At 38.8% G+C, this 27,021-nt stretch overlaps 1 long non-coding RNA gene across 3 annotated transcripts; it reads left to right on the top strand.

Annotated features, from left to right (window-relative positions):
- Window positions 1-1,421: 1,421 nt before the first annotated feature.
- On the top strand, window positions 1,422-23,298 carry LOC311520189. 3 transcript variants are annotated; one of them, XR_014711509.1, is made up of 5 exons: window positions 1,422-1,509; window positions 12,915-12,979; window positions 13,508-13,598; window positions 17,735-17,872; window positions 20,140-23,298. It is a non-coding gene; the product is annotated as an uncharacterized lncRNA (long non-coding RNA). The 3 variants fall into 3 exon arrangements; XR_014711510.1 differs by lacking the exon at window positions 1,422-1,509 and adding an exon at window positions 9,483-9,569; XR_014711511.1 differs by lacking the exons at window positions 1,422-1,509; window positions 17,735-17,872; window positions 20,140-23,298 and adding exons at window positions 9,483-9,569; window positions 16,995-17,108.
- Window positions 23,299-27,021: the final 3,723 nt, after the last annotated feature.

Below are 27,021 nucleotides of genomic sequence, written 5' to 3'. Positions count from 1 at the left end.
AGTGATCTTAAAGTGACCTTTCTGTGGGGAAGGATCTGGCCCAAAGTGAAGTGGGCAAGTTCATTTGCACATCCAGAATTCCAAACTGGTGCAAATTAGGTTAATTTGGTACTTACCCCTATTTCACCTACCGGTAATTTACTTCCAATGTACTACCTATGTCACCATAAACATTACTGATGAATTTACCCCTCTGCTTTTCAATGTGAGAAATTCATTGCTTTCGTATTTGGACAACCTCAAAAAATTCCCTTTTGAAACAGGGAAGAACTTCACCCCACAAAAATATTTTTAATAAGATCATGTTGAATAACATCTATTTTAGTTCACTCCATCTGTCATTGTTTGTTTAAGCTTGTTTCTCCCCTTGCTCACACTTCAGTATGTAGCATGGCCCACTGAGAAGAGGGAAACAGGGTTAGTTTGTACATGTAGGGCAACCTTTATTTTAAAAAAATAATCTTTGGCTTTATTTTGCACTAAAACACAGAACCACCCCAACTCTTCTTATTTTGATGGTAATCTCAGAACTTCAAAACCAAGGAGTGAAAGTATTTTCCCTATCTAACCTTCTGGACAACTTCCAGGTAGTTGTGTTGACAGCTTTGAAGTTGCCTCTTAGTTTATCATATGCTGATAGAGTCCAGACCATTTTCTTCAGCTTTATCTTTGATACTGGGGAATTTATAAATGCAAAATGGCTCAAATCCCATATCATAACTTTATTCTTTGATTGCAGGGTATTAATGTCAAAATAATGATGTTTCAACTGCATGCATAAACTGCATATTTGTCACAGACTTTAGGTCATTAGGTCATCCACAACATGATGCCAGTTACTTGTGTACTAAGGAACTAATTTTAATTTTGGCTACTATAAAGGACTATATCTGTGTGACATTATCTGATTAAAATATGATCATGTAGCTCATTGTTGCTACCACTGTTATATAATTGCAACAAATCTTGTACAAAGTATGTCAAGTAAGGTGTTTATGGAAAGTTTATGATTTGCTGAATGTGATTGCTATTTGTGTATGCGTGTATCATTTTTGTATTTGAAGTTATGATTATTGGCTCTATACCTGTGTTTCAAATATGTTTACTCCTTTGGTAATGCCCACGAGGTATTTAGCCTACACATCTTGAAGGGACTTGTGATAAATGAAGTGTGCGTGGGTGAGGGGGTAGCTCCCTTTGATGGACATCCAGCTAGCCAGTTAGCTGTAAAATTCCTCTTGGTAGCTGTTCTCTGCTTGCTTTACCTGTAAAGGGTTAGAAATCCCCCAGGCAAAGAAAGGAAACTGGGCACCTGACCAAAAGAGCCAATGGGAAGGCTAGAACTTTTTTAAAACTGGGAAAGAAATGTTCCCTCTGTTGCTTGGTTGTTCTCTCTGGGCTGCAGGGACACGGAGCAGCAATGCTATAAGCAGGAATGCTGTATAAAGTTTGAACCAGCTATGAAAATCATCAGATCATATCTAGAACTACTTTTAACAACCCAAATATGTAAGTATATTAGGAATGTTTAGGAAGACATGATTAGGTTTATTTCTGTTTATTTTTTAAGGCTTGTTGACTCCTTTGTGCTAACCTCCAAATGCTTTTCTTTCCTTGTAACCTTTAAGCTAACCCTCACAAAATCAATTTTGGGTGCTTAATTTTTGAAATAGCTCTTTTAAAATCTAGCAAAAGCCTAGGTTCCAGACGTATTTTCTTCGTTTTAGAGTTTAATACAGAACAGGATTGGATTATTGGTGTCCTAAGAGGTTTGTGCATGTTGTTTGATTAGCTGGTAGCAACAGCTAATTTCCTTTGTTTTCTTTCTCAGCTCTTCCCTGTGTGTGTGTGTAAGGGCTTGAGGTACCCCACAGGCAGGAATTCCCAAGTGTTCCTTCCTGGGTCCAAGGAGTTTTTTTGCATTTGGGTGGTGGCAGCGTTTACCAAACCAAGGTCAGAGAAAAGCTGTAACCTTGGGAGTTTAATACAAGCCTGGAGTGGCAAGTATTAATTTTTAAAATCCTTGTGGGCCTCCACCTTCTGTACTCAAAGTGTCAGAGTGGGGATTCAGCCTTGACAGGAATATTCAAGTTAAATGGCTCATCAAGGAACACTTAATTCACAATGGACCATGAAAGACGCCTATCTACACTTAATGAACTTTCTTGTGATGGCCTCTACTATGACTAAGCAAAATCATGGATGGACATGTGATTTGCCCATGTGACTCCAAACACCATCTTGTTAATTGTAATTTTCCACAGTGAGAACAATGGGTTTCCCTTCACTTGGCAGAAGCTACAAAAAGCCCAGGAAACATCTCCATTTTGCTTCTTTCCTGCTCAAATTTCTGGACTATGAACTTATACTAATGGGAGCATTCTAACCAAGGGACTGAGGACCTTCCAGAAATTTGGAAGCAACCAGAGACTTAACAAGCCATCAGTTTTTAGTTTATTCCACCACTGCTGCAAGCCTGATCCAAGCTTTGCAATTATTGTATGTATTTGATTCCTTTAACCAATTTTTACTCTCCCCTTTCTTTCTTTTTATAAAAACACCTTTAGATTTTAGATACTAAAGGATTGGCAACAGCATGATTATTGGGTGAGATCTGAGTTATATATTGAGCTGGGTATGTGGCTGGCCCTCTGGGATCAGAAGAACCCTTGTGTTTGATTAAATTGGTTTTAAATAACCACTCCTCATTAAGTCTAGTGTTTTTTGGTGATGATACAAGCACTGGAATACCGAAGGAGACTGCTTTTCTGACTTCTTGTTAGCCAGTGTGGTGAAACAGAAGTTTACGTTTGTTACTGGTTTGGTAAATCTTATGGGAGAATAACAACCAATTTTGGGGTGTAGCTGCCCTATTTTCTCAGCATTTTGTCCTGAATTTGGTATTCTCAGTTGTGACCCATGGAGTCACGGTGACAATCTGAGATCAGAATCAAATCATGAAAGCTAAAATTCTGTTGGACTTAACCACGCCTCTGTTTTTGCATCCAAAATTCTGAATACAAAGAATTATGGATATGAAATTGCACCCAGAACATTTTGCACTCTCAGATAGGATCACTTGGATCTCAGGTACCTAGAAGTCCAAGATCCAGCCTTTGTGCATACAAAATTGTGCCCACAAGTCATAATTACAAAAATAGCTTTTGAAAATCTGGTCCTAATTGATTATTGAAGTAATATAACTACTTTTTTCTTCTAATTTATCAATTCAGGCCCACAAGAGGTTTTTTTTTTTCTGTGCAATCTGAATAGACCAATTTATTTTGAGTCTCTAATTTCATAAGAACAAATGGTATGGGAATGATGTGAAGAGCCTATAGATTGACTGGCAAAGCCCCACATTCAAAACATAGTTAAGTACTTCTGACCTTAGTATCTGAAACACCTTAGTTTCTGAGAACCTCAAGAGTGTCTAGACTGATCATCACAACATGCCTGTTAAATAGGAAAATATTATTATCCTTATTTTACAGGTAGAGAATTGAGGCAAACAGAGCCTAACAGAATTGCCCAAGGATCCTATTCCTTATCTTAATCAGTAATACATTCTTCTTCCTTGTACAGCAGCAGTGGCTGAAGTCTACAATGCTATTTTCAGTCATATTTCAAAGTAGAAACATTTAAATAAGGTCTCCTACCTAAATTACTTTCGGATTCTCTTTTTGTAGAAGCAGGACGTTCTGGATTATTTCCAGTGTGACTTCCTCCCAGCACACACCTGATTCCAAGTCTTCTCTTCCAAAACAATGAATTCAAACAGGAGATATATGGGATATGTGAGGCCTTTATGCAACCCTTTCTCTTTTTCTGCTGCCCTTTTTTTCTACAATTTACCCTATTTAGACAAAATCTGTTTACCTACCTTTCATTCTGTCTACTTGTAAAGCAATTTATCTTTGCAAGGATAGTAAGAAATTCTCTTAACAATTAGGTCTCTAGATTTTGCTACCATTCAAACTCCCTCCCTGAACCTCAGTTTAAATAGGTAAGTGACTTGTTTTAATGACATTTATATGTTAATTGTTATTGAGGGAATCATTTAATCTGCATCATCTTTATTACCAATGAAACTGCATTAGAATCTGTTTTTTACTTTTTTCCTTCTATCTTAGATACCAGGTTGAGTTTGCAGGAGTGGCACTAAAAACAATGTAAACTAAGCAAACTCGATGAGATGAAGAAATTATGGAACACCACAAAGCTTTTAATAAAGAGTCACTTTTTTGGAGTGCAGCATGCATTTGACTCAACAATTACTTGGGAAATTACTTTAGCCAAAATTCTGGGCTGGCTTTGGTTCTCTGCAATCACTGTGACATTATGTAGTGCATGGTATAAGTTGCTTGCAAGTAGAGTAAGTCATAGTAGAAGTAAGCCCTTTGGGCCAGTCTGGTTTCCTTTACACTAGTGAAAATATGCACTTCAATGGACTTAGGACCAAATTCAGAAGTGATATAAGGAGGAGAAACTCAAATTCCTTGCACTCCCATCCCTTTACACTCAATCTCCGTTATACTTGCTCAGGTACACCAAGATATATTTACTCACCGTACTGAAGTGTAATGGAGTCTCAATTAATGTAAGTTAACGTAGAGTGCGGCCAGCGCTATGATAGTTTACACTGGGCTCTTCAGTGTGTAAGTTGCTCTAACTTAAACTCCATTACGTGCAGGTAAAGCAGGCATATCTAAGACTAAATGACTGTGGTCCTTACTCTGAATTTACATCCGTGTATTTGAGAGCAGAATTTGGCCCTTTGTCTTTAATGTGGAATCATTAGAGACAGTGCTGAGAGAGAGAGAAATCTCAAATGAATCTCTCTGCTTTATTTGCTTACTGAAAGGGCAGGCATGGAATGCCTTTCCAGAACAGAGAAATGTCAGGATCCCCATATGCACAGGAGTGACATGTTTAAATGTATAGGGAATCCTGGAGCAGAAGGGGTGCAGGATTTAATATTTGTTAGCATCTCTCTGGAGAAGAATGTTATTCATTAATAAGACAAATTCAAACCGACTGCAGGAATAAGAATTATGTTTGAGATCTGAGTTGAGAAGAGTTTACCCTTACAGTGATTATTCTCTCAGGTCTGCCTGTTACCCTGAGACTTGGCAAGAGGTCAGGGTACATCCTGGAGAATTTAAGACTCAGTTTTATGCTTCTAGGCTTAACCAGATTTAACCTTATGTTTGTGAGGTTCAGATACTCAATGCTGCCTCCCAGCAGAAGCTGGGGAATGAAAGAAGACAATAAAACATTTAACTGAGTGATCAGTCTAAAAAAATTAGAGAGGTTTCTTGTTTGTGTGACTTACTGTAATTTTGTGATTCCTATAAACCAAACTTGATTTCCTTTGTTCTGGGTTATGTAATTGCTCAAGAGATTTATTCTGTGGAATTTTAACCCTCCTTTTTCTGGACAACCTTTAAACTGACATCAGACTTTTCCAAAGGGAAAAAAAAATAGTGTTTCCTAAACCTCTTTGGAAGAGGTTAGCTATGGGTTCCTGGAAATGACCTGTTATTACTGTGCCAGTGAATAAAATGTCAGAAGTAATTCTGACAGAGCTAAAGAGAAAATTAATTGAAGGGCCAATCAGTGGAAGTTAGAAAAGCTTCATCTGTTTCTAATACGGAATATATTTTCCAATTCAGATTGTATTTCACATATAAAGATATATACTCTGAATCATATACATCTCTTTCTAGTATTACATATGGCACTACCCTTTTATAGGCCTGCATTATACATTTTCATCAATCATGAAAGCTATCAAGATTTACATTTAACTTGAAATTGCACTGGAAATTCATGTTTGGAAGGAGCTGGGTTAGTCTTAAAAAGGGTTATATGAAGAGCTAGTAAAGAAAAATATTACAAATACAGTTTTGCAACTGGCAATGTGTGAAGGTGTATTTATGAATCCCAAAGCGGCACATTGCATGGAGCTTTTCAGCAGCAACAGCATTCCCTATCCTCAGAAACGTCCATTCATAACTTAAGAACATGTAAATATGGAACATTCCCTGCATGCAGGCTGCTCTGGGAGCCAAAAAAATCTACATACTAACAATGAATTTGTGTTACTGTTATTGTTTATGCTGGGTTTTAATAAAATCAAAGAGCCAAAGCACAATTGCCTTGTGGAAGAAATAGCCTTATTACAATAGAGAAATACAGTAAATTGTTTACTGGCAAATGACTTCATCTGCTATTTATACCCTCCTCATTCTCTTTTCTCTTTCTTTATAAAATCCCAGTGGTCTCTGACCTTTTTATTTATTTTTTTATGATCCTCTGAAGTGACATTTCTGGCTAAGATAGAAAGGCAGACTTTCCTGTGAAGGAAAGTTCTCACCAGTTTATACCTTTTTATTCTTTTTCTGCATATCATGAAAATAAAGCTGCTACCTCGATCAGGAAATTCATTTTTTTTTAAAAGGAATAAAATATGAAGACACTCTTCTCATGGTTACCTCCAGCAGCAACCCCTCTAGCTTTAGAAAGGCTGCATGATGTAACTGAAGAGAATTTGACCCATGCCATGTATAAGCATAATATGGAGGAAGGGAAGAATGAGCAAAGGAAATTTTAGTCTGAATGTCAGGCATCATTTCTTAACAATGTGATCTTTTAAAACATAGAAGAATCTCCTGAGGAAAGTGGTGGGAGCTCTGATGCTTGAGTCATTAAACAGCACTGAACAAACCTTGAGAAATGCAACATGGAACAATTTAGCGTTGGCAAAGATATGAACTAGATGACCTAATGGGGCTCTTTCATCCCTAATTTCTATGAAAGACAGATGGATAGGTTGATAACAACTTTATGAGGCAGTATTAGTAGCATGTTGCTAATATAGCTCTTACAATTGCCAGGAGAGATTTTCAAAAGAGCACCGCTCCCATTTAGATACCTAAGTATGAAGTGGCCAGTAACTTACACCTCACTGTGCCAACAGAACTTCTTGAACACCACGGCAGAATCCTTCCTGCAGAAAAGTCAGTGTGCTCACTACTGTCCTCTCTGGTTTTTGTCTTTGGGGAGGCTATCTTTAACTCCTAACAGGACTCCATAGGAACTCCAAGCCCAAATATGAACATCTATACACAGCTCTAATTTCTTGTATCTTTCCATGAAGAAAATCATGTATAGATAACAGAACTGTGACTTTAGTCTGTTCTAACCGTAAATGTTTTGATGGTTTGTGTGGGGGGAGGGGGAATAGAGGGAAAAGATGCAATGATCCTTTGTGCTTACATTTAGAATTTGTAAGCCACTCATGCCACAGTGATATGCACAGAATTAATAGAGTTGAGGGAATTTGCGGGGGGGGGGTAGAGATGAGAGGAGTGCCTCATTCTATTTACAGAACTGTGACTTCTTTGTCTTAAGATGGGTTTTGTAACCATTACTGAGTTTCTGACCTTCCTCTTTTCTTTAAAGGAACCAGACTGAATTTCCATTCTCTCACTCTCACCAGTTAAGGGCTTCTAAGTTGACAATTTGAAGTACTATATAAACGATGTGTTCTATCAGAAAAATTCCAAGTATGTCAGGTCTTCCTATTTGTTTTGTTCATTCCTGCTTTTGATAGAGAAATCACCATTGCTGTTGTCCTAGCTAATGAACCCCAGCCCAATGAAATGCAGCCAATGAAAGTGGGGTAGAATGTTTGCCTCCTTTGGAACACAGACTGCTTATTTTTCACATGCAAGACAAAAATCTTCCTCCTTTGTCACATGGCCCCTCTGCTGTTTGCTTAAAATAACCAACTGAAATCCTGCCTCCTCTCAAAGATTTGTGTTACACCCTTCATTCTGAAGGATCTTTTTAGGTCCTTCGTATACGCTGTCACAGTAATGTGTCTATAATGTAGCCACTGCTAAACCCATTTCCTTATGGTCATTAATGCTGATGCAAGGAATTTTTGAGTTGCATCAAGTGTGCTAGAACTTACAATAGTGTTATATTTATAAGGATGAAGGGAAGAAAAATCTAGTAATCACCAGATGTTTTGCTCAAGGTAGCTATTTCAAAAGTAAGTAATTAGCCATCCCTGGAGGTAACATCATATAACTTTAGTATAACTATTTATTAGGGGACTGAAAACCACCAAGTCCAGCAAGGCAGAAATGATGATGATTTCATTTCTCTTTATACCCTGTAATATATGTGCGGCTTTGAGTAGTAGCTGATGTCATTCTCATCAGAAATTTTTGAACCATAGCTGCTCTGGAATCAGAGGTGCTGCTTGAAAGTGGTGGTAATCCCTTGTAAAGCCCCAAACTGTTTTATATCTAAACTGTCTTTGGCATTAGCAGTGAAGAAACTATAAACTGTTTTCTGAAACAATGTGCCAGATTCATACTTAATGGGAAATTAATTGAAGCTGAAAGGGCTTATGTGAAAAGTGGGAAAAGGGGAGTAAAGAGATGAGGAGGATTTTCCCACAATATGTAGTATCACATTTAAAAGGTTTAAAATTCAGATTTATTTTTCTGTAGTGTAACTGGTACTCATAGTATTTGAAATGAAAAGAAAAAACAAAATAAATTTGGAAACAGCATGAAAGAAGAGACATTATTTACCATCTTTGGTTGAGAGCAGCATGAAGCATCCAAGATTAGTCAGAGGAACAATAGAAAGTTATAATTTATTATTAGCATAGACTCAATGTACTATAGATTTGTCTGGGAGTTACATTTGAGATCCAAGTAGAATTCTCCCTGGACCTGCACTATTCTGTTTCACACTGAATTTAACTACAGTGAAATCTTTGTCATGCAACTACTTAAGGGACTGACAAAAATTGGTCTTTTTAAAGATGGTGGTCTTTTAATAAAGGTGGTCTAGAAATTTGCTTGGATAACTGACTGGAATCTCATACAAGATGAAATCATATTGACTAGTTAAAAGTTTTTGTTTATAGAACATTTATTTATTATAAATCATTTCAATTTCAAATACTTCATATTAAGTGTCTTTTTTTTATTGACAAGATAGAAGGCCATTTGTAGCTGAAACACTGATCTGATTGACAGTTATCCTAGGCACAGGTGACATACGTAAGTAAAGTGTATTATATTTAACTGCTGTCTGGTGTTTCATTATAAAAACTTAGAGCAGATCTCTGTAAAGTGAAGTGTCTTCTATGGAAAAAAAACAGTCTGGGTGCAGTCTATACCATGTTGGCCTTATGACTATTTAAGTAGTTCAGCTGTTTCTTCTGGGACCAGTTGTGAATGGTCTCTGGTTGCTTTGGATGGGTAAAACAGATAATGTCACAGTGTAAAATGCTTGGTGCTGTTATGGAATGGCTGCTTGGGGCAAGGTGCTACTTAGGAAAGGATTTTTAACACAGATTTCTCCATGCTTGAACTGTACCAGATAATAATTGTTGTTGTTGTTTATATTGTACTATGAGTCATCAAACAGGCTTGGGCAAAACACGGTACAAGCCCATAGGAAGATGTGATCTCTGCCTTGAAAAGCTTACAACAAGTGAGTGTGACATACAATAGACGGAAAGGAAGGCAAGGGTTTAGGTAAGATCAGTTATAAAGATTAGCCACTTGCATGACTTCATGATTCTGAGTTATTTACAAGTTTTTTGCAATATTCCCTGCATAAATCAATAGTAGTCATTAGTTGGCTAACTTCTTGTAGGTATCACAATAAATGGGGTTTTGACACAGGATTTGAGCCCTCCTCCAATTTGAAGGAAGAGAGGATGAGTTGGCCTCATTGATTTCTTCAAGAAGGATGCTATATGCATAAGGGCCTGCAAGATAGAAAACTTGTAGATGTTTGTGGGAGAAGCTGATGTTTGTGAGAGAAGTTGGCAGGTGGATGTTCAAGGGCAGCATCGCTGGCAGAGAAGAGGGTGTGAGAAGGTTTTGATAAATGGAAAACAAAGGCCTCCATCGTGCAAAGATTTATGCACATGCTTAACTTTCCATACTGTAAGTTGTCCCCCAACTTCAGTGAAACTTACAGCAAGTAAAGATAAGCACAATCAAAAGCTATTGTGGGATCAGGGCCATAAGGAAGAACAAGTGAAGGCTTATTAGCCACTGCATTAGCTCAGACATACCCCCTATGTATTCATTCATCTTTATTTTATTCAATTCAAAATAGCAAATTTAATGTTTTAGTGAAAGGGAAAAACAACTCCAGAAGAGAAAGAAAAGCCACCAGCCATTTCCTGTGAAATAAATATTCTAAATCCAAATGAATAGCAAATAATAATTGTGCATAAATCTGAGATGGTATAAATTGTGCTGGGAAATCAGCATGCCTAGTATGTCTTGTTAGGTAATCTGCCAAAATCTTATGATATTCCAATATGTCAAGTATTTTACTGCACTTATTTAAAGACCATGTGCAAATATTAAAACAAACAAACAAACAAAAACCCCTAGAACAAATGATTTATTAATTTGTATCTAGGAAAGTACTACTTCCAAAGTTTTTGGATCTTAGAAAGAGATGTGGACAGTGGAGGTTTGGGCAGCTCCAGGAGTTCATTGGATTCATGACCATAATGCTAGCTGGGGACAAGTCTGCCATTATCAGTACTCTCATAATACAGGAGTAGGAAAGTTCTGTTGGGGCAGGGTGTCTCCAGAACTGGGTACTCACATCTAAGCCAATTTTCCTGAAATGGGGGATAGAAAAGGCTGGTATATTTAAATAGGGCTGCCTTACTCTAGTCCCTTTTAACATTTTTCCCCTGGAGCAATTGCTACTTCCAACCTGTGGTCCCAAAGCTACAGTCAATGCAATGTTGGAATGCACCAGTAGCTACCATTGTGGTTGCTAGGAGGCTTAAAAATCTTCAGTATATCCATGTGATATATGCGTGGGAGCAATCACAAAGTTCCCTGTCCCATCCCCAAAGATTTTTTTTCTCTAGGAACTGAGAAGAAGCAGAGGACCACAGCAGAGGTAAACTGTGGCAGCCAAACAAATTATTCCTAACTTATTTTATGAGCCAGCTCTATAAAATATTCCCACTCTGCTCTAAGAATGTAACATCTGAGAGATGATAGTACTTTTTGGAATTATGTCTCTCCATGAGATGGGACCTGTATCATCCTAGAGAGGCAAGAAAGAAATCCCATGTCCTACAGCCTGGATCATCTCACTCTTTCAATTAGAGAAGTGAGTTTCCAATCAATCTGAGTCAGACTAAGAATTGTGGACCATCTTTACAATTGAATCTGGAGACTGTGAAACCCTATTCTTGGAAGTTCAGTTTCACAGGTGGTATTTAGGATCTGTAAGAAGACCGATAGAGAAACAATACAAGTCAAAATTTTGCTCTTGGGCTCAGTAGACTAAACTCCATTGACTCTGGGAAGATAAATCACTAAACATATTATATAGAGTAGGAAAGATAGATAAGTATAGTGTAAATTGGATTGTTAAAGGAAATAAGGGGCCAGATTGTGATAGTAGTTATGTAAATGAAAATCCAGAGTAATTTCACAGAAGTCAGATGAGCTATTCTGAATTTACTGCAGTGTAAAGTGTTCAGGAGATGAAAATTGTTAGTTTAGGGCTAGTTTGGCAGAGCAGGCTGAGGATACCAGGTGGAATATGTTGCACTTTCTGAAAGAGTGTAGTGGCAGATGGCAGAATTCTTTTGGAGCTCCAGGTGAGATAATGTGGCTCAGTACCAATGACAAGGGATGCCTAACTGGCATGAGGCAGGTCTTAGTAACTGAGGGGGGTGAGGAAGCAAAGCTTAGTGGGCAAGCTTCAGTAGTTAGTGGAGCAGCCAAGGTGGTTGTAGACCCGTGTTCAAGTCCTTATTCTGTCACAGACTTTCTGTATGATGGGCAATTCACTTCGTCTTTCTGTTCCCCATCTGTAAACTGGGGATAATATAACTTTCCTTGCCTCTCGACATGTTATGAGGGTAAGTACATTAAAGATTGTGAAGCATTCAGATGGTACAATAATAGGTGCCATATAAGTAGCTAAGATTTTTAACTGTGAGGAAAGGAGGAGTTTTTGGTTTAGCTTTTAATGTTTAAACAGACTTCAGTTAGGGAAGGAGTAGCTTTTATTACAAACACGAGGATAAACAAACATCAGATAGAGCAAAATTTCTCAACGACTGGTCCATGGATGGTGCTGGTCCCTGAGATGTCCCCGACACAGTTTAGGAAGGCAGCAAGCCAGCCACTGGTATCGAAAAGGTTGAGAAATACTGATCTAGAGTTTAACTGATCTGAGTTTAACTATCTCAATCTATGGGATGGGTAAAGAATTTGTTGTCTGTTGTCTTTGCTGGCCAAAGTGGCCACTTTTGAAAGTGTATATTTGTGGCAGGGAGAAACAGTTTATTACATTTTTCTTATCTGGTATTTTATCTACAGCTGTCTGACTAATTGGGGACTGTTGTTTACTGAATGAGGAGGGGGGAATGATACTGCTGAAAAGAAATGCTATAATGAAGAGCAATGCTCTCAGCTGGAGAGCCACGCAGAGAATGACAGACCACAGAATCCTCCAGAGTCTTCAGCCAATGATATTATTACATTTCAGTGCTGCAGCCCCAGCAGTGAAGACTACTGTATAATACAGAAAAAAAACTAATGAACATATTACAGTTTAAAAAGGACACACACTTTTTAAAAAAGAACTACTGTATAGTCAGACTGCACATTTAGAAATATAGTCGTAACACAAACAAACATTTTCTGGCAAACATTTTCTCCCCTTGCTTATTACTGTTATCTGAGGGCTCTGCCTCTTTCTTGTTGTCATAGGGGTTGCTCTTGTGAGCTAGAGATGCTATGGAGTTTTGGGGAAATAAAAGCAATAAACAATATCATCATGCAATAATCAATTACTAAGATCCCATTCTAAATGTTTTTCAGGTGGGAAACTAAGGCACAGAGCTGAAGACATTTCCTGCATTCCAACAATAAGACAGTTAGAACTGGTAGGAGAACACAGGTCTTCTGGCTCTAGTTTTGTGCTCATCCACTGGACTAGGGCTCACCCTTTATTACTCTCTTTCTTGACATCTTGGCTGCAGCACTTCACCTTCCTGCCTGTCTACAGGGAGGACTTCTAAATTTTTAATGCTATGGGCTATATTACCGAAAGTGCCCAGTTTTCAAAACTAACTACTTTTCTAATGTACAAGTTTTGAAGCCTGCAGTTATGGTCACTTTTGGTTTTGGGTGCTCCAGGACTGAATTGCATAGAAAAATAACTGTGCATGTAAATTGAATAATTGGACACTTAGGTATCTTATGTGAATGCCCAAAGACTTTTTATGGGTTCAAATCCATTATATTGGGGCATGTAAGATAGCTGAAATGTATGCCTGGGTCGTGGGAAAACGTAAATGCATAATTACTAGGACTGCTCATATGCTTGTTTTTGAAGGACTAGGGTTGGCAAGTTGAATTCACTTTGGAAAGTTCTCGCTGAATGGAGAATTTGTGTCTTGTCTCTGATTTAGTTGTGTTGCAGAAGAGTCAGAGGGAGGCAGGAGAAGAAGGACCTCAAGCTGGGACTATTAACTGAATGACATTTTTGGAACATCTGTGAAGGTAGGTTTTCAGTGTCTCACTGAAACTCAATCCAGAATCCTTCACATCAACATTAGAGACATAATTTAAAATGTACAAGTCTCACTCCAAATTGGTGAATAAACAGAACATCTGCACACCAGACCTTTTATGTACCAGTTTGCTGGGAGCTCTTTAAATCCATATTTGTTATTGAGAAATGGCATTCAACACTGCTACCATGTCTGCTCTCCAGGGGAAGTTGTAACTAAAGACTCAGACTACTCAAAGACCCTTCCAAGCATGCACTGGCATGAGTGTAAAATCTGGGAATATTTCTTTGGCAGTTGTTCCAAGTCCTGTTTAAAAATCTAGATAGAATCCTCTGAGGACATTACATAGACATACCTGGATACATATCTCCACAGCTCAGAGAGCAAGTGGCTCTGAAACCATTGCCAGGATAGGTCTCTCAGCAATGTCTCATGAGCAGTACTTCCCCATCCTGCTTCCCAAGATAACTAAATTTGGAGTTCCTCCCCTGCATTTTTAAAATATAAACTTACAGGCACAATACATTTGAATATGATTCAACAATGTGATGCAGTTGTGGAAAAGGCTAATATTCTCAGATGTATTCACAGGAATATTGTATGTAGGACACTGGTGGTAATTGTCCCACTCTAACTGGCACCAGTGAGGCCCCAGCTGAAGTATTGTGTCTAGTGCTGGGCTTCACACTTCAAGAAAGATGTGGACAAATTGGTGAGAGAGCAGAGGAGAGCAACATAAAGGATAACATATTTAATTTTGAGAAAACAAGACTGAGGGGACCTGATAAGTCTTCAAATATGTAAAGGACTGTTATAAAGAGGAGGATGATCAATTGCTCTCCACTGATGGTAGAACAAATAGTAATTAGCCTGAACTGTTTCAAGGGAGACTTAGGTTTGATATTAGGAAAAACTTTCTAACTATAAGGATAGTTAAGCACTGGAAGTTAAGAATTTGGAAGGGAGGTTAAAAAAATCTTCAGTGATGGGGATTGTATAAAAAGAGATTAGACAAATACCTGTCAGGGATGGTCTAGGTATACATGGTCCTGCCTATGCGGAGGGGGAGGGGGAGGTTGAGCTAGATTACCCTCGTAAGGTCCCTTCTAGCCTACATTTCTGTGATTTCATGACAGACAGCTGAGCTAGAGATGAGTATGAACTTAACACATAGTGCTGAGGAGATAGATAAGGGGTCAGCCTTGACAAAATGATGGAGGGGTGAAGAAGTTAAGACTGGATATGTGGTTAGGTGGTACATAGGAAAACCAAGCCAGGAAGGAGTGGGGATGTTTGAATAAACAAAGATCAAATGTGTGTTAGAGTTCAGTACATGTAGTATCATTATTTGTTTTGACTGAAGTAGCACTTCTTAGCCCCGTGTGATAAGTCATTTATCTTGATTCAAATGATAATACATGGGATAAAATTAAAACAAGTTGTGTACATTTTTATCTGTCAACAAGACATGCATTAAGATGTCTTCAGAAAACCCTGTGCTTTGGTTGAGTGGGAGGGCACTAATAAACATTTTTTTTTCTGAAGTAGTTCAGTGAACAGAAGTAGAATAGCTTCAGTTTTGCCATGATAGTAACAAGGATATCTGCAATATTTAAGAATGCCCTAATAATAACAATAAAGCAATAATAAATAAATAAATCACCATGAAAATGTTAACATTTATCAGAGTTACACAGTGGTACATGATGAACAGCAATTATTCATTATATGAGGCATAAGTGGAGATTGTGGCAACTCTGGTATGACTTTGTGATAACTGTTGGCAAATAATGACCTCTTAATAATAATAAGTTCTTACATAGCACATATCATCAGTAGACCTCAAAGTGCTTTACAAAGGAGGTCAGTATCCTTATTCTCTTATTAGAGATGGGAAAACTGAAGTGCAGAGAGGTGAAGTGACTTGCCCCAAGTTAGCCTTCAGGCTAGTAGAACAATCAGGAGTACAAGCCAGGTCTTCCGAGTCCCAGTCCAGTGCTCTAACCTTCAGGCAATACTGCCTCTCATTGAAAGCAATTAAATCAATGGGAGCTGGTGCATAGTTGCTTTTGAAAATCTGACTATGTGCTTATCTGCATTGTTAGATTCTTAGTTATGCACCTAAGAGCCTTTAGAAAATGGGACTTAGGATCTCAAGTCACTTGGAACCTTTTGAAAATTTTAGCCCTGCCCTAGTTTAACCAAACGTTATTGGGTTTGATGCAGAAATTATTGGATGAAATTCTACAGGAGGTCAGACTAAATCATCATAATAGTCCTATCTGACCTTAAAGCCTATGTAGCTAGCAATACTGATATGTATTGGAAAAGTTTTTCAATCTCCAAAGCTTCCTCTTCACTTTGGGCTACCGTCGACTTTTTTTTTCTTGTTGCTCTTCTGTAGCTGTGCAGCACTACTGAATTACTTTTCAGAAAGCAAATGCAGACCCACTTGGGGACTCCAGAAAAGAATGGAAGGAGGTGTGTTAATAATGACTTCTGCAGAGAGTAAGGGGAGAAGAATGACATTCATTAGTATCTTTAACATGAAACAATGTAGCAACCAGTTTGGAAGCAGGGCTATTGGAAACCCTCTCTGGGCTTTGAACTCATATTTATACCATGAATCAATGTCAGCATTTGACATTTGGGTTTGTAGGTTTCAATTAAACTACTGGTTTAATGACATTATCCATTTAATTATTTAAAACAGGGTCATTAATTTCACTGGCTAAGTGAATTAAAATATGTAATAATTAACTAGATAAATAATTTCATATATCCATCCACATTTTTCTCATTCCTCCAAGATCTCTCTTTTCCTTCTGTCTCAGCCATAGAGATAATTTTCCACTTACTGTACTTTCAAGCAACCCCGGCTAGTACAATATATCTTGGTAACAGATTTTTTTCCCCAGTAGCTCTAATTTAAACTGCATTTGAGCTACTAGCTGTATTTTATGTTTGATAATAAATTTTATCTTCGAAAATGAAGAGCCTGATTCTTCTCTCAGTTAGGTGCTCACACATCATGGAGCATGGAATAAGTAATGATTCATGCTTATTACTTTTGTGGAAAAATAAGTAGGCTTCTGGGCCTGATTCTGCTCTCACTGAAACTGGTATAAATCAGAAGTTATGCCATAAAGTCAAGGGAGTTACACTATTGCAAAAGTAGTATAAGTCAGATCAAATTGAGGCCAATGTTATCACTTGTCAAAAATCTGAAATACAGTGAAGAATGGATCAAAAGTGGGTCACTAGTTGTTGTGATGAATTATATTCAAGTTTTCACTTTTATTGTGAAAATCATTGCAGGAAAATCCAGGAGTGTCCTCTCTAAATCCTTCTAAAATGAGACCTATTTGCTTCCTTTTTTACTCAGCCACAAGATGCAGTGATTTGGCAGAAGAAAATGCAGATGAAATGGTGCAAACTCCACTTTCAATTGAAGTCAGTGGGTGTCTTTCCATTAACTTCCTCAGGAGCTTGATTGAGCTGTTAGCCGTGTGAAGGAAAATTAATATATAAAGACTGACTGCAAACTATCCTTAGTTTGAAATTTAACCTTTCTGAATAGATGCATGGGAGAAAGGAATGAGGGTGTTATCCCTATCCTAAGAGGTAAATCCAGGAAGACAGGTAGCTTGTAAAAGAGTGATAGGAAAAGAGAAAGGAGCAGATTATTAATATTTTGACAATAATAGATAGAAATATGTACATTAATATTGTGCAATACTAGTTACAGTATAAAATGTTCATATTACCCATTGTTAATTATGTATTTTATCAAATAATATTATGGATAGCTTTAGGAAGATTATGGTATCAAATAGCGATGAAAGTATTCCATACACTGATCAATTGAAAGGACAGGGATTTTGAGAAGGAAATGGATTAAAGTGTTAAATATGTGTCTAGTAGTTGGAAATGCATGATTAATTTTGGATCTTCTCCTGACATGCTTTGTAGTAGTAGATGAGTCATTTAACTTGCCTATGTCTTTCACCCCTCCATCACCATCTATAAAATGGGGGGGAAATAACCCACTTCATGGTGGGGTTAATTAAATACTGTTTGAAAATAGCAAGTATTACATAAATGTCATTGCTTTGTTACTTTTAGCCTGGCTTTTGCCACCCCTTTGAGCACATAATTTCCAGTGAATCACAATTTACCCACAATGACAGTTTGATGTTCCTGGCTGACATTCAACTAAATATCAGCTATAGAAGGTGGCTTTTTCAGGAAATGGTGTTACAGGTAAGACCATGTGAAGTCTGATAGTTTTCTTTGATTCATAGATTATGGGCAGAAGGGACTATTTTACAATCATCTAACCTGACAGGTATATCACAGACCATAGAATGTCACACAGTAATTTGTCATGTCTTTGTCTTGTGATTGAGTTACAGAATATCTTTTAGAAAGCAATCCAAATTTAATTTAAACACTTCAAGACCATATCCCTTGGTAAATTCTTCCAACACTTAATTACCCTCTCTTTTGTGCCCTATTTCTAGCCTGAATTTTTGAAGCTTCAGCTCCCAGCATTGGATCAGAATATGCCTTTGTCTGTCAGATTACAGAGCTCTTTACTCTCAGAAAATTTTTCTCCTTAAAGTACTTATATACCATGACCAAGTCATCTCTGCTATCTCTTGGATAGGCTAAATAGATAGAGCTGCTTAAATTTCACTGTAAGGCAGTTTGCCAAACCTTGAGTCATTCTTATAGCTGCTTTCCAAGTTGTCCACATCTTTTTAAAAGTGTGGGCATCCTAACTGGACACAATAAACCATTAATGGTCTGACTAATACGATATACAAAGGTAATACCATCTCCCTATTCCTACTGGATATTTGCCTACTTTTATGTCCAACAGTTGCATTAGCAGATCATTGCCCTAGAAGCTCATGTTCAATTGGTAAGCCACACTGACCCAAGTTCTTATCAGAGTTTTTGCTTTCCAAAGTAGAGTCCCTGCTCCTGTAAGTGTGACCTATATTTTAATTTCTATATGTATGACCTTGTATTTGACAGTATTAAATTGCACATTGCTCAGATGCAGCCAGCTTACCAAACTGTAGCATCCTGTATGGAATGTGCAGGGAGGAGCACAGGTTGAAGATAGGAAGAATTTAAAGAAGTCACCAGTAAGCCAGTTTGTGTGTACATGACTTGAATGCTAGCTATAGTTGCAGCATCTCTTAATAAAGAGCTTAGATATAGGAATATGGAGCCCTCTCGTATTATTACCCAGGATGTTGTACATGAAACACAAAGGATCTAGATTATTCTGAAGAATTAACCTGACTTTATAATTATTAACCAGCTCACCAAGTTTTGTGTCACCTGTAAACTTTATCAGCAATAGACCTGGTTGAAATGAATTGAGTGAAAAAGTTCTCACAGAAAAATGTGTTTAAAATGTCAATTTCAACAAAAATTTAGGCTTTTCTAATCAGGAGTGTTAGGGAAAAAAAATCAGATTGACATGTTGAATAGTACACTTTTGATTGAAAATATTCCATTTTAATATTTTTAATTTGAAACTTTTCAGAAATTACCTGTTTTTGGAAAAGTTATATTTTGAGTAAGATTATTGAAAGTGCAGCAAGGCGCAGATTTTTAAAGACATTGTAATGGAAGTTAGGTGTGTAGTTGCCTAGTGGGATTTTGCAAATCACTTATCATACATAAGTGCATGCATACCTTTGAAAATCTGGCTGTAAGTGACTTAGTAGCGAAAGTCCTATTTTCAAAACTTATTTGGGAGCTTTGGTTCCTAAAACTCATTAACTTATGCCTACGCACCTTTTCTGAAAATGAGACTTAAACCGCTAAGTCAGTTAGGTACTCTTGAAAATGGCACCCTGCAATTTATTGTTCTGATTTGGAATAGGAAATTAATTCTGCACTGTTTTAATTTCCTGCTAAAGAAATATTCTGTTTTTATATGATTTCAACAGAAAACCATAAACTCCTCATTTTATATTTCACTGCAACAGTTTTCCCAGCTCTCATTAGCATGTGTAATGACAATAGGGATCTACTTTTAGCCCCTTCTTCCTGACCTCTGAGTTTTTATGTTACACAAATTTAGAATCCCTTGGATTTCCTTATACTTACTTTATTTGACTCACATCCACTTACTTGCATGCACTTTATACCCCACTATGTAAACATTCCTGGCCCCATTTAAGTTAATGGGAATGTTGCCATTGACCTCAGTGGAACCAAGATTTCACCTATTATCTCTAAATTTGGTCCACTGAGGAAATAAATTGGATTAAACAGGCATGATGTAGGGCAAAATTTGGCTTGGAGAGACTGAGTGTGAGGAAGACTAAGGGACTTTATGTTGGTGTAACTGTCAGGCCAGGGGGCCGGAAGAGAAAGGTGTAGCAAGAAAAGCAACTAGTATCAGTAAAATTAATCCAATGATCACTGACTAGGCATTGTGAAAGGCAGAGAAATTTTTGTTTAGTAACTTACTGTGGTGTTATCTCCATTTCAATCATCCACAGGTGCAATGTTGGAACCCCTTGCAAGTGGTACCTCCTTAGCTGGGGCCTGGCAGTTCTTAGTGAGCTGACCAAAGGTCTACCAAAGTTTTAATAGTAATGCTGAAGTCCCTTTGCCTGCCTCTGCCCCACCCATCCCAATCATTGTTGGCAAGCAAGACTGTACTTTTGGATGAAAGAAGAAAAAGGATGAATTTCCATCAGTGCATCACCTGGACTTGAGTCAGATCTTCAGCTGATGTTAATCTGCATGATACCATTGAAGGCAACTGCACCATTTCCCCTTACCATTCTAACATGCCTCCTACGTTGGAGTTGCTACTCTCCATCACTGGAGTGCAGTCAGAATTCCAGTCTTCCACCATGGTTCAGAAGCCTTGACATTAGTTAGGATGCTAGTTTCCTATCTATAGAACAGGACAATGAGTTTTTCAAAGGAAAATAATATTCACTTGTTTTAGTCAGAACTTTCTAAAAGAACAAATACATAGAGGGTACTAGACTATTAAAGGAGTTAGTATACTTTGACCCTATGAAAGGTGTGACCCAGAGAACGCCTCAGTGCCAGATGGCAAAGAGCACACTATACTGTGACTCACATCATGCCTGACACGCTCATTGCCCCAACTCACTGTTGTCATAATCTGTATCTAAAAAGTAAGGTATTGTATGTAAACACGCTGGTCATTGATACTGCATGATGTATGTATGGGCAGTATATAAAATATTATAAATGTGTGCTGGAAATATGTTTTTAAAAGGTGTTTGGCATGCAGTGCATAAGCCCAGCTGTCCTAAACCAAGGAGTGTTGTTTTGCCTGGTTGACTTTGTCTCCAACATAAACTGAGCAAGGCAAGACCAGAAACAATGGAACATTTACACAGTACATTTACACAGAATGTAGACAAAGCCCTCAAGCTATTAAGTGGAAGAAATAAACACTTAATGATCATGATGGGGGTGGAGGCTGTTACCCCCAGGAAGCTTTCCTGGCTTTTGAAACAGATGGACTTTGGAAAATATAAGCAGAAACAGAAAACTATTTTGGCATCCATCACCTGAGGGACACAACAGGTCAGAGCTCTTGAAATCTAAGAAAGCTGGATCCTTCAACCAAGAGGGCTGAAGCCACTGGGAACTGACTGTAGGTGGAAAACCTTCTTAGACAAAGATTGTTACTTCCTGAAGTTAGGTTTTAGTCACTAGAAAGTGTGTTGGTAACCTTTCAATGTCTCTTCCTCTTACTTGAAATCACTCAAACCTATGTTCCTTGTTAAACTTATTAGTTTTGTAATAAAAAAAATTCTCAGTGCTGTTATATTGAAGTGAAGTGTAAGTCTTCAGCTAACCTAATAGACTATTGTCTGCTCTGTCTCTTTGGAGGCAGTGAACTTAATAACTTCTGTGAGTGTCCAGTGAGAGGGACTGGAGACTGCAGGAAGACTTCTCTGGGGAACTTGGGAAATAAGGTTCACTGTTACCTGTAAGGCAAAGTTTGGACTGGCATAGTCCTGAAGAATCAGCTGGCAAGGCAGACAAGCTGGTATGCCAGGGCGCTGACAAATAGTTTAGCAGCAGCACAGTTCACTCACACTGAGGCATAGTGGTAACACACTGGCACACTGTTTTGGTTGACTTGAGCAAGATGTCACAAGTGGGACTCAGAATTAAAAACAAAGACATCAAAATAATCAAGGTGGGCCATTTCCAGCAGTTGACAAGAACGTCTGAGGAACAGTTGGGGTGGAGGGGGAATAAACATGGGGAAATAGTTTTACTTTCTGTAATGACCCATCCACTCCCAGTCTTTATTCAAACTTAAGTTAATTGTATCCAGTTTGCAAATTAATTCCATTATTCAGCAGTCGCGCGTTGGAGTCTGTTTTTTTATGGAAGAATTGCCACTTTTAGGTCTGTAATCATTAATTGTAATTGTTCTTGTCAACTGCTGGAAATGGCCCACCTTGATTATCACTACAAAAGGTCCGTTCCCCCTCCCCGCTCTCCTGCTGGTAATAGCTCACCTTACCTGATCACTCTCCTTACACCCATTGTTTCATGTTCTCTGTGTATATAAATCTCCCCACTCTATTTTCCACTGAATGCATCTGATGAAGTGAGTTGTAGCTCACGAAAGCTTATGCTCAAATAAATTTGTGAGTCTCTAAGGTGCCACAAGTACTCTTGTTCTTTTTGCGGATACAGACAAACATGGCTGCTACTCTGAAACCTGTCATAGTGTAGTTAAATGCTTCTCAGGATACTGTTATCATCTTGGAGGTAAAAGTAAATCCAAGTATTAATTTTAGTAATTCTTCCTTACGTTTAATTATTGGATATGCCCATTTCCATTTGGTTCATGAATGTTCTTTATTATTTTTCCTACTTGTGGGTTTCTTTTAACGTTTTACAGGTATCTGATAAATGATCAACAGTCTGGAAGCTCTCTGTTCCCTTAGGCAATCAGCCTAACCTTGAGCCTACAGGTGTCACATATATTCAGTGCCTTAGGAATTCTTTTCCCCAGGCATTTTCATCTTGTATCCTCAATCTGGAAACAATTACTGTGTTTTGTTTCATCTCAAGGAACATCTGGAATAGTTGTACACATTTAGTCTTCTTTGTTGAAAGGATCTTTTTGATTTGCTCTCATGCCATTTTTCTTACTTCACATACCTTACTTTGCTACCTATTTTCACTTAAACAAATCAACCTGGGAATTTGTAGAGTGGATCCTTGGCCTGCTATCAAATCATGTTTCCTTGAACAATTGCTATTTAAACTGCCTTTCATCTGTAAGTCTTCCTTAATATCCAAGAGATGTTTGACACCTCAATTCTACATCAGTAAATGAACTAATCATCCCTAATCTTTGCTGACTGTGTTGACCAGAATCTAAACATTGGGCCAAATCTGAACATTCTGTCATAGGGCTAACAAACCACATGCACCAAAAAACGCAAAGCAAGCTGCTGAAAAACTGATTGGATACTATGCACTCTCTTGTTGAGATAAGGGACTTAGTCTCACTGTTATGTGACTAGATCCTAGACAAGATATTTAGGGAAACAGAGGATACATTTTTCTCCCCTTTTATGATTGTGGCTGGCTTCTTACTATTATGGATGTAGACCTTGAACGTTGTTTGGCCTTTTGTAATTTGACCAAGATTACATTATATTTCTCTTTGAACACGATACAGATTTGCTGTTCACTAATATCTATACATATATCTCTGATGTATGAATTGTAGAAGATTTAATTAATTTGGACACTTATGGAAGCAGAAAACTCAATTTTTCTATGACTTTTGGCTAATTGTTTAAAGATATTTTCTTTCAACCCTAATATTAAAATATGTTCATTTGTACCAATGACTGGGTGTTTTTCTGGATGGGGATTCCACCACCCTCTAGAGCATTACTTTGGCCATGCAGAAATGTTCTGTTACAATATGACAATTCCTCTATACAATAGGAGCCTTCATTTGAATGGCACATCTGTAATAAGAATAGGAGTTGGAAATCTGAGCAAGCACTACCTTTAGAGGCCCAATCCTATGAAGTGTTGATCATCTCCTGTAACATGCTGTCTGCTCTCAACTCCCATTGCAGTTAACAGGAGATAAGGTCTCTTAGTGCCTGGCAGGATGAGCTGTGCTTTTTGGACGAGTTTGCTTGTATATTCAGCTGGCTAGATGATGTGTGTAGTCAGAAAACTTCATATATTATGTTATTGTACAGCCCAGATATTTCTGCTAAAGGTAAAACAATGTCTGCATTGTCTGGACTGAAACTCTGAAAGTAGTTTACCAAAAGAAAGACTAATGAACTTTAAAATGGATTTCTCATCTTTCTAAATTTTCAAAATCCCATCCTTTTACACACAAAATTACTTTCAAAATATTGACCTATTTTCCCTTTTTTGTACTCTAGCCATTTTATTGCTGTAGCAATGCAATACAGAAAGGAAAAGAGACGAGTTATACAGCAGGTTTCAGTCAAACTGTAACTAGTAGCCAAATGGCAGTGCAGCATGTAGGTGACCTTGGAGCTCCAGCTCCCTCAGATGGTAGAGACAGTGGATATATGCTGAGGGTCCAAAAGCCACCTTCAAATAGGAACAGTGAAACCTTAAGACTAGCAATGGAAAATACAGCTGAACCAATAAGGGGGAAAGGAAAAAACCTAGCTGGAACTACTGCTCTTTGTAGATTTTTAGGTTCTTTTTCAAAAAATATTGATATAAATTGAATTTAGAGTTGAAACAAAACCCCAGCTTTGAACACCTTCAAGTATGTGGAAGGTAGCAAGGAATCAACAAATTTCACAGCTGTTTCCTATCTGTATAATGGGTCAAACTGACCCCTTGGGTCAACACCCCATCCGCCTGAATTTGGATGGTTCTGACAAGTAGTTTATACTATATATGGTAGCTCAGTCCATCTCTGAATATATGTGTTTGTAAGAAAGCTTCGTCGTTTAATTTCATTTGATCCCACTCCCCCCCCATAACACTCAGATTTAATCCACAAAAACATACAGGTCAATATACTGTTTGATATTTATTAACAGAGGAGTTGTGTATGTGGATTTAGAACAGCATATGGTCTTTAAAGAATAAAACATGAAGATTCATTGCCAACCCAAGTTAAAGTAATTTGCAAAACTCTCACTAAATTCACATGATCTTTAATAGATTTAATTACTTATACCTAACTGCAATAACCAAAACCCTTCCAATATTAAATCTTACAAAACCGATAGCTTAAGTTGTAGCAGTGTGCACGTGTGAGAGAAAGTTCTGATATGGAAGCAAATAGCCTATCTCCAGACCTTTATTTCAACCTTAGCCCACAAAAGCTTATGCTCTAATAAATTTGTTAGTCTCTAAGGTGCCACAAGTACTCCTTTTTATTTCAACAGTAAAGGATAAATTTTCAGAAATATGGCAGCCATATTAAAGGCTTTTTTGCCCCCACAATTTGATTACAGGAAGAAATCAGATTGTTAATGATGCAGCTACTCAGATTTGAAAACAAAAAAACACAACAAAAATATGGACACCAGTTGTACACAGAAACAGAGCAGGCATCAGAGTGGTTAAAAATATACCTCTGTTTATCTTTCTCTGTCATTCTTCTCTATGGTTATCATTGTTCCAGTGTTCTTATTAGAAATGGGAGCTGACTAAACTCAAGGATTTTGACTCACCTAAGTTATGGATCCAAATTCTGTGAGTTGAGACCACTTCTAGTTCTTATCCTTAAGCTGCTTACTTAGCAGTACAGATGGTCTCCATAACTGCACTTCCATGTAGTAACTGGCTCCTGACTTTGCACCATCCACAGCCTCTTCTTACAAGAGTGTTTGCTCCAGAATGTGGTGGATTGGACTGACACTAAAGTTTTTATTGCCCAGTTTAATGAAGTCTATCTAAACAGAGATGAATTACACATTTTGACACTTTGCCATTGTATGTATCCTAAGAAAGCAAACACCCAACAAGCTGATATTGAGATTGGGTGCCTGTTGTTCTAATATGTAGTACATAACAAAACCATATTCCCTGACTTTTGAGAGAAAGAGGTATGGTTCAATTAGCAAAAAATTAGGATTTTGAGCATCATACAATGCCTTGCATTAATGAGAGCTGGCAATGGGAGTAGATTTAAAAGGAAGGAGAGGGGTTAAAGAGCCTGGATAGAGGCTCAGTGAGTCAGCAGCAAAGCTAGTATAAAAACTAGCCCTCTCGCAGGACCCGGTCGAGGTAAACCCGAGCAGCGGGCGGCAAAGCGGCCCTCACCTCCTGAAGTACGCGCAGGGCAGTACGAGGTCTGGAGAGCCCCATGCGCTGAGCGAGCGTCAGGGGATCCAGCCAGTCTCCCCGGTCGTAGTCCAGGAGGTCTCCAACTCTGGTGACTTCCGCCAGGACCAACCTCTGGCGCACTGAGGGGGACTCCGCCACCTGCACACGGAGCTGGGGGTTGTGTAGCAGGGGCTCCGCGAGGAGGTCTTCCCCCAGGGAGGCCGCCACGGACCTGGTCGCTGCGAACAGTTTCCAGGTCCGGAGTAGGTCCTGGTAGAAGACCGGCAGCCTGGAGAGGTCTCGCGGAAGACCCCTCGGGGCTACAGGAGAGTGTTCTATTGGGAATCCAGGACGTGGGCGGGCAGAGCTCGTCCACTACAAAAGGATCCCCCCCAGCCTAAGGGGGAGATCCACAGGGCCTGGAGAACCAACTAATTACGGGGGACAACTAATGAAAAACAGGGACGGGAGTGCGGTCAAAGGGTCAAACGAAGGGAACCAGACGGGGACACCAAGCAGAGAACCCCAGACAGCGCCCACCGCTCCTCAAAGGCGTCAAGGGAGTCGGTGGACGCCGCCCAGAGGAACTCCGCTCGGAGGCGTGAACGGACAGAGGATCGGAAATAGGCCCCGCAGTCGCAGGAGACTCCATCGGCCAACCTCCTCACCCTGGTTTTATAGATGGCCACTTTAGCCAGGGCCAGGAGGAGGTTGACCAGGAGGTCCCGCGACTTAGTGGGGCCACGGACAGGGAGTGCGTAGATGAGAAGGTGAGGAGAAAAGTGCAACCAAAACCATAACAAAAGATTGGTGAGGAGCCGGAATAGGGGCTGCAACCTGGCGCACTCCAGATAGACGTGCGCCAGGGTTTCCCTCACGCCGCAAAAGGGGCAGGTGTCCGGAATGGAGGTGAACCGCGCCAAATACACGCCCGTGCTCACGGCCCCGTGAAGGAGCCGCCAACTGATATCCCCGGCGGGCCTCGGCACCAAGGTGGAATAGAGGCTGGCCCACCGGGGCTCCTCACCCTCTAGAGGTGGCAGGAGGTCCCGCCACTTTGTGTCAGGGCGGGACGC

Source organism: Lepidochelys olivacea, assembly GCF_965140295.1.
Source record: "Lepidochelys olivacea isolate rLepOli2 genome assembly, chromosome: 4".
NCBI classification, from domain to species: Eukaryota; Metazoa; Chordata; order Testudines; family Cheloniidae; genus Lepidochelys; species Lepidochelys olivacea.
Note: the sequence above shows the minus strand (reverse complement) of the source record. Positions and strands in the feature narration are given on the sequence as shown.